At 45.9% G+C, this 9,136-nt stretch overlaps 1 long non-coding RNA gene across 1 annotated transcript; it reads right to left on the bottom strand.

The window, feature by feature from the left end:
• Positions 1–1,217: 1,217 nt before the first annotated feature.
• Positions 1,218–3,165, bottom strand: LOC134486485 (uncharacterized). Its single transcript, XR_010065478.1, has 2 exons — positions 2,826–3,165; positions 1,218–1,690 (listed from the first exon to the last, which is right to left on the bottom strand). It is a non-coding gene; the product is annotated as an uncharacterized LOC134486485 (long non-coding RNA).
• Between the last annotated feature and the right edge of the window lie 5,971 nt (positions 3,166–9,136).

Raw genomic sequence — 9,136 nt, 5'->3', positions numbered from 1 at the left:
AGACACATACATGTATACACAAGTGAACATAGACCCCAGAATCACCCACATACAAATGTACACACTCATACTTATGTACATACATACACATGTGCACACATACATACATATATTCACAAGTACATGCACTCACATATACATGCATACTCATACATATATGCATACATTTAAACATTGATGCATGCACATCAACATACACATGATGCACACATGTTCACTCATAGATACATACCTCATCGCACATGTACATACATATACATACATATACATACATACACACGGAAAGAGACACATACAAATATACACGTACACACACCCTCTATGAACACCTTGTGTTTTCAAAACAAATCAACATAGAAACTGCAAGTTGCACGCCTGCAGTCGCAGGATGTATGGACATGGTTAAAATGTGGGGAGAGATACAAGACTTCAAGTGCCCACAAGTATTACTTACATGTAACCCAACGACGCTAATGTCTCTGATAGACAGAGAAAATTCTATTTGTCCTCTAGTCCTCCAGCTTCTGGATGAAAGCCCCAATGAGACATAAAGGAAATCACAGCATGGAATATGAAAAGTAGATCGTAATTATATGATAGGGGCTTGTGTTCTGTAAGCTTGCACATATCTATCTCCTTAAAAATAGACTGCATAAAGAAAATCTCTGATCTCATTGAAAACAATAATTATGTCAGTTACACTAAGAAGAGGATTATAATACTGGATTCCTGAAGACTCGGTAACTTGCAACCCGGTACTCTACAAATGCATTGCCAACCGCAGTAGGCAGGTATGGTTCCTAGGAAGGCGAGCCTGTCATCTGTGTAAGCCTGAGTATGCAAGTGTATATGCACAGGTCTGTCTCTATTTACCCCTGATCTTAGATCCAAGTGAATCTAGTCTTAAAGATCCACGGCGGAGGACTGACAGGGACTAGCAATGAGATACTATGGTAGTCTGCAATCGGACAGCATTCAGAATGCTGGGATCCAAGTCCTTTGATTGTCTAGCACTGATGTCTTTGCCTAGTGCTTTAGTGGGGCAGACGCTACCCCATTAACTGAGAACAGACGCCCCACTGCTGCAAACGTTACTGCAAATATCTGTAGAACGCATGGCCCTTCTCCCCCCTTACGGTTCTCACCACTGCCTGGGCTGTAGCCTCATCTTCTTCATCGTTACTGAAAACTCACGTCCTGGAACAATGACAGCATTGGATTCAGAGTTTTATCAAAGAAGGGAGATTCTGAAACGGACAAAGGGCCTTCGCGTTTGACAAGGGAAAGTTGAGTTTGTTTCCAACACAAACTGAGAGCTCTGTTTTCCAAAGCTCTGACGCAGAATGAGAAAACCACACATGGCATTCACTCACGCATAGGCTGGTCTGCGGCTCATGGAGGACCTGCTTTCCATTGTACACCAAGCAGTGAGACCCAAGAGGGCATAGGGCACGTGGTCCATGTGTGAGGTGACTGCCCCACAGTGAGCTGGCCGGGTGGTTCTGCTGCTATAATCCGTTAAGTGTCTCACAACTGGACCTCTTGCCCATTGAGGAAGCCCTAAGAGGAACATGGTTCGTTGGAGGGCCATGGAGAAGTTTTGTGTCTCTTTGGTCCAAAGGATGAGATGCATAGCTCTCCCACACAGCATGGTTTAGAAGGTTTTGAAATTTTGTGACTTGCGTAGTCTCTTAAAAAAAAAATCAATGTGGGCTTTACCTATATGTCATCGATTGAAATAGATCTTTAATGTTGACACAGAAGAGTTTTTAATGTTTCATTAACATACATTAATTATGCATAATAGTGGTTACATTGTTACACTTTCATACACACGTGTATAGTGTACTTCAGTCATGCCCACTTACCGCCCTTTCTTACCCCTTCCATCCACACCGGTCATCCCTCTCCTATTAGCCATGTCTTGGTCCATTATGAAGTACCCTCCAGAGAAGTCTATTCAGACTCAGGCTTAAACCAGTACAAAGTATTTATTAGCCAGTCAGTGACTACACTGGATGTGTAGGATCCCAGTGTAGGCTTGACCCTTTCTCAGGGTGAGCTTTTTAAGCACAAGCACCATACCCTAGGTTGACACAAGTCAGTTAGCAAGACTAGTTAGCCAGAAGCAGAGCTACAGAAGCCAAAAGTCAAGGTCAGTACACTTAGAGACTTTCCCAGAACTATGGTCTTTCATGGATTAGATCTTTGTTTTCATTTTGGCAGATGGTACTGTCTACCTGCTGGATTTTTTTTTTTTTTGGTTCTTTTTTTCGGAGCTGGGGACCGAACCCAGGGCCTTGCGCTTCCTAGGCAAGCGCTCTACCACTGAGCTAAATCCCCAGCCCCGGATTTTATAGCCTAAATGGTGCTTCCTTCATGGAGTCAGCTGTGCTAAGGCCTCTCTGCCTCTCTCTCTCTCTGTCTCTCTCTGTCTATCCGTCTGTCTCTCTCCGTCTCTCTGTCTCTGTCTCTGTCTTCTCTCTGTCTCTGTCTGTCTGTCTGTCTGTCTCTCTCTCTCTCTGTGTGTGTGTGTGTGTGTGTGTGTGTGTGTGTGTGTATGAAGTCAATGGGTTTTATTGAGGTTCTCCGTGGGAGTGTTGGTGAGAGCTTGCTCAGAGCAGAATGAACATCTTACTAAAGAATGTGTTTCTCCCTCTCCCATCAACCATCAACATCAGATAAGTTCTCAGGGAGAGGGTATGGCCTCATGAGCCTGCCCGTTCCCCATACTAACCTCATCTGACACAGTCAGGTCTTATCACAACTGCTTTGAGTTCAAGAATACAGCAGCCTTGCCCTGCCCGGAAGTCCCCATTTCACACCTGTCTTATCACGTCCTCGGCCTCTTGCGTTCCTGCTCCCCTGACTTCCATGATGTTCTCTAAGGCGTCCAGGAAGAGATACAGATGTTTCAATTCTGGTTAAACACTTACGGCTAGGAATCTCTGCAGGCACTGGTGAGTACTGCGAAAGGAAACTTTTCTCACCAAGATAACAATAGCACTGTTCTGTCCGTATAAACACAGCTCTGTAGAAGGCGTCATTTAGCAAATCAGCAACACTGAGTTCCTCACGGGGGCTACAACCTGTCTAGCCCAGGGCTTTTGAAACGGCTTACAGTACAGGGCATAGAAGCTCTGCAGTGGAACAGACATCACATCCAACCAGAACACAATTGGTTACCGCCAACAACCGTCTTGCCACTATTACGTCAGCATGCTCACAGTGCCTGGCCAGCTGATGTCATTGTGACTCTCAGCAAACAATACATTAAGCAATTTCAGGGGCCCCAGGAAATCATGGTGCCTGCCCAAGTCCCAAACTGGGTTTAAGCTTGAGGCTCTAATACCCCTGCTCTCGCCTTTCTCTTAGTAGAACAAGACTGGACCAGGAACCACTGTTCTTCACAATTTAGCAAAACTGTTAATTTTTACTGCATCAGGGAAAGAAAACTCCATAGGCAGATGGACTGACAGACAGACAGACAGACAGACCAAATAAATCAGCACATCTTTATTTCCCCTTTTAAGCACCATCACACCCCCATAGAGAGTGCCTTTCTGTGCTGGCGCCTCAGATCTGCCCCAGTGGGACTTCCTATAGCAGACAGCATCGCTGTCAGGATGTCCTCTGCAGGGTAGATAAGACAGTTTTCTGTTTAAGTAATATTGTGGTGGCCTTTCCCATCTATTCCTTTCAGTATAATGCACTCCAGCTGGTGGGTTTGCAGCACAGAGGCTGCACTCGCTTCAAACTTTAGTTACGATTTAGGATAACAACATGAATTCTGAGTGCCATCAGCAACTCAAAGGTTACTTTTTGTGACAAAAAGTTACGTTTCCTGACAAGGTCTCAATCTGCAGCCCAGGCAACTCACCATGTGTGGCCCAGGCAGACCAGGGACTCACAGTTCTGCTTCTGCATCTCAGGTGTTGGGATTACATACATGACCAACCATACCTAGTCAAAAGAATGGTTTTAAATCAAATACTACATTGGAAAAGAAAATACATTTGGGATTCTATCAATAATGAGTTGTTATTCAAGATACCATTGTTTGCAAAATAGCTCTGATGCTTTCCAATAAAGTCTCATCGTGTGATCTTTTGAAGGGAATCCCTTTCCAATCCTGGGTTCCCAAGTGAGGCAACCACACACTGTATTTCAGAAGAAAGAAACACTGTTACATTTTGTGCCTTATGTCACTGCTCAGCCTAGAGCACAACTTGTGAGAGAGGGCAAGGTGACACAAGCCACCTAGCATGAGGGAGCTACGGACAGGAGGATGTGGCGTTCAAGAGATCCTGTGTCACAATGGCAAAGTAAAACAATTCTCCTGCTTAACCAGGATACTCTGTATTGGGAGTCAGGAGGGCTGGCAAGATGCAGAGAAGACTATGGCTGGTAGCACCGCTTTCTCTCTCTCTCTATCTCTCTCTCCCTCTCTCCCTTCTGTGTGTGCATTCATACGCGCACACACGTGTATGTATGTTTCATACCCTGTTTTAGTCATTCATCTTGCTGCTGTAACAAAATAGCCTTGAAGAGCATCTTAAGGAAGTGGCTCGTGGTTCTAAGGGATACAGTCATCATGGTAGACTACAGGTCTGCAGTCAGTCACAAAGCTCAGAGAGATGGACGCTGGCGCTTAGCTTGCCTTCTCCTTTATATCCAGTCTGGCGCCTCCAGCCCATGTATATTTAGTGTGTCTTTCCACTTCAATTAACGTATTTCAGATAGTCTCACAAAGACATGCCCAGAGGCTTGTTTCTATGGTGATTCTAAATCTCCTCAAGTTGGCAGACAACCGTCTCCCAGTGTCTTAACTTTTTCTCCTGTTTTGGTCCCACTGGTTTGTCAAGACCTAAGTCGCCTTATGAAGACACAACAAACCTGCGTTGCGGACAGTATCAGGGGTGACAAGTCATCAGCCTGAGCCAACTCAGTGTGCACTCTAAGGCCCTTTGCTTGACTGACTTTGGCTTGTCTTGATTTACCCTCAGCTTATGTGCTGTCCCTGCCAGTCCACCCCAACACTGCATACTTGAAAAACACCTTTCATCTCAGACTCAGAAGGCAGAGGCAGGTGGATGTCTGAGAGTTGGAGGCCAGTCTGATCTACATGAGTTCAAGGGCAGCCATGGCTACATAGAGAAGCTTGTCTCAAGACAAGAACAACAAAGGAGTCCACTATCTATTTTTTTTAGGGGGCAGAGGAGTGTTGAAGGTGATTGTGAGCCTTTAGAAGGGTTCCAAGGTCAACAGCATTAGTGCTCTTAGAAAAAGACACCCCAAGGCTCCACCCCAGATGCACGAATCAAAATGATTTCCTGGCCCCACCTCCAGGTGGCAAGGGCACACCTTCATGTCTGAGAAGCCACGAGGAGATGAGAGCGTCTCCATTCATGCAAGACACAGAGAGAACTAGTGGTGAGACAGGGAAGACAAGGACACACAGGACCTGTAAATGCCAGTGACAAAGTCAGGGAAGACCAAGGAGGGCGGAGCTGAGAGAGCGTCAGGGCTGGTCAGACAGCCTTCAGAGACACCAACCATCATCATTCAAAGAACACAGGGAGAACGTCCCGCTGCTGCTCCACCTTTAATAGCCCACGTCTCCCCTGCAGCACCTTAGGGAAAGGGCCGGAAGCTGGGAGCACAGCGCATTTTGTACAGGTGAGGTCTGAAGATGCTGGCTGCAGAGCCACGGGGCCTAATGTAAGCCTTTTAAGAGAATCTCACCCAACTCTGATCTCCCGCGCTCTTCTCTGCTGTTCTTACTGAATTTTTAATAAGAACAATTCCGCACAGCTCAAAAGCACTGCTCAATTAAGAAATATTCCTACCAGGCATCTTTGAAATCCTGCAAGCACCTCTTCTTCTGTTTCCTGATGACCCTCACTTTGGTTCTGTTGAGAGGTTGGTGGGGAGAGGGGAGGGGAAACAAGGCTTATTTTTTTAATTGTAATTTCAGTTTTGCAGTGCTCTCGATGAGACGGCAAGGTGGGTTTTCCAAGACAGACACAGGACTTGGGTGCTGGCTACCAGGAAGCTGTAATACAGCACCTTAGTAACCAATCATAATTTGGAATTCGGGGGGGGGCATTTTTGATGGGATCCCTCATGCCTTAGATGTCCTTGAAGCTTTCCCAAGGTCATGAGGAACCATTTGCAAAGAAACAATTTCGTGCCAATCATGGAACCTCAGCCACAACTGTTTAGAAACCTAACCTGGTAATGTATGGCTTATAACACAAGAATTATTGCCAAGTGTTTCCTGGTAAAACCTACCTTGCATTAATGTGTCCCTTCTAAAGACCTGTTTCTAGAGATTTAAATCTGGCCACAAATTTTCACTACCTGCTCCCAGTTTTCAGCTGAGGATTCATGCTTACACCTATATCTGCGTGTCTCATACATCAAACGCACGCGCGTGCATGCCTGCTTGTGTATATGTATTTATGACAGCCACCCCCAGCAACACTGCCTGTGTTGGTTAATTTTAAAATCACAGAAGCATCGTGGCAGGTACAGTAAACTGCGTTCATTATGCTTTTTTTTTTTTATCCCAGCCCATCTATTGTCTAACATGTGAGAGAGCTTACTAAATTAAGCGTGCTCTAAATGGGATAACCATATACAAGATAAAGGGTAAAACAGTTATAGTAGAAGTAAAGCTAATATCATCACTGCGGTAGTTCCTGTGCTGTTGCTGTAGTAAAGCACCATGTCCACGGTGACATACAGAAGGAGTGGTTTATTTGGCTCTCCATTTCAGAGGGTTACGAGTCCTTCATGATAGGGAGGCAGGGTGGCAGCTGGTGAGAGAAGAGAGCTAAGAGGCTCGCATTTTCACCTGCCAACACAAAGCAGAGTGGGATGGAAGTGTGGTGAAGCCTCAAAGCCCGCCGCCACGACGTACATCAAAGCCCGCCCCCTTGACGTAACCTCAAAGCCCGCCCCCATGACATATATCCTCCGGCAAATTGGCGCCACCTGCACAAACCGCACCACCCACAGGGAACCGAGTGTTCCAATACCCGAGCCTGTGGGGGACAGTCCTTCTTCAACCCACCACAAGCCTGTATCAAGGTTGTAGCTGCATATCCCGGTGAATTGAACATTGTAACCCTGATGGCTGAGACCAAGAGGAAAACGTTTTACATGGGGTATCAGAACATGGGGTCTCGAAGCCTGTCAAGGGTTAAAATACACAGACCCATCAGTAGGAAACCTTTTTTATGAACTCCAAAGGGAAATTTCAGGGCTCTTTATTTTATGGACCTAACAGCCTATCTTCAAATCCAGCTGCTATAGAAAAAAGAAAAAACACAGCTGTGTGGGTGTCTTAGTTACTTTTCTATTGATGTGAGAAGACTCTGTGACCAAGACACCTTAAGGAGAAAGAGGTTATTGGGGGACTACAGTTCCAGAGGTTGCATTCATGAGCATCCTGGTGGGAGCATGGCAGCAGGCAGGCATGGTGCCAGAGAAGTAACAGAACACTCCCATTCTGAGACACAACCACGAGACAGACAGAGCTATAACTGGGAGTGCTGTGGGCTTTTGACCCCTCAAAGCCCACACCCAATGACATACCTATTCCAACAAGGGCACACCTCTTTCAACAAGGCCACAACCTTCCAACAAAGCCTGCACCCCCTGGCTACAACAGTTCCACTAGCTGGCAATTAACTATCCAAATATATGCGCCTATTGGAGCTATTTCCATTCAAACTACCACAGTGAGTTTGAGCTTGGATAGTCTCTGCAGTAAAAGCTGCCAAATTTTTCTACAAGTAGATGAAGTTATGCTGTACAAAGTATGACTCCCACTTTACTAAGAGGCCAGAAGGCAGATTGAGCCCTTGGCCTAACTAATGTTCAAGCACAGCCTACACCCCTTTCTAATAGCCAGCATCCCTAGAAGATCTGTCAAGGTTAGTTGAACGAACGTTTCATCTGACTTGGCCAGAAACTATCTGTCAAGGTTGCTTTTTCATGGCCAACATGACACAACCTCGTGTTACTCGGGGAGAGGGAGCATCAACCGAGGGATTGCCCAGAGCACTGACCTGTGGTCCTGTCTATTAAACACCATTTGGTAGATGATTGGCACGAAGGGGCTCAGTCCACTGTCAATGGCCCCATTTCTAGGCACGGGGTGCCCGAAGCTGTACAAGGAGACGGAGTGTGAGCTGGAGAGCAGCGTTCCTTCCTCCATGGCTTCTGCTTCGGTTCCTACTTGAGTTCTTGCCCTGATGTTCTTCAGTGATGGACCTTGACCCAGGCGGGTTGGCCAACTCAACCCTCTCCTCCCCTAAGTTACTATTGGTGGGTGTTGCATCACGGCAACAGGGTGAAACTAGAAACTGTCTTTATGGACCAAATGGCTGACAGGAACCACGCCCTGCTTGAAAACGTAGGTGCTTGAAAGTACATTTAACTCTGAAGTTATTGAACCTTTTAAAGTACAATTTACATAACATAAAATTCACCAACTGCACTGATATTTTTCAGTAAATGTGCACAGCTGTCTAACAGTAAGCACCATGGTTTACATATAAAAATATGTGTATATATACATACAGTTAAATATATAGTTTTACATACAGTAATAATAGTATGTGCACAAAAGATTGGCAATAGGATATTTCAGCCCCTCAAAAATATCTCTCAGATGCACTGACAGTGGGACTTTTTCCCGTCACCTACAAACCTAGATGTTCTAGTCAGCATCTCTGTCTGCTGTGGCAAAACACTAACTAAAATCAGTTTGGGAAGCAAAGGGTTTGTTTGGCTTCCAGATCACAATCCATCCCTGAAGGAAGCAAAGGCAGGAACTGGAGGCCGGGAGCTCATACAGAGGCCGGGCACTGGCTTGCTCCTCAGTGCTTGCCCAGTATGCTCCTTATACAAGCCAGGACCACAGTGGGCCGGGCCCTCTCACATAGAAAACAGCCCGTAGACTTGCTCACAGGCCAAGGTGATGGAGCTTCTCTCTTGAAGTTCTTCCTCACAGGTGATTCCAGTTTCTGTCAGGCTGGTGAGAACGAGGCAGCATTCACAGCAAACACTGATCCATCTTCTGTCTGTATGTCTCGGTCTTCTCAGGAAGATGTGTGTAAATGGA

This window comes from Rattus norvegicus, chromosome 3, assembly GCF_036323735.1.
Source record: "Rattus norvegicus strain BN/NHsdMcwi chromosome 3, GRCr8, whole genome shotgun sequence".
NCBI lineage: Eukaryota > Metazoa > Chordata > Mammalia > Rodentia > Muridae > Rattus > Rattus norvegicus.
The sequence above is the reverse complement of the archived record's forward strand: the minus strand, read 5'-3'. Positions and strand labels throughout refer to the sequence as shown.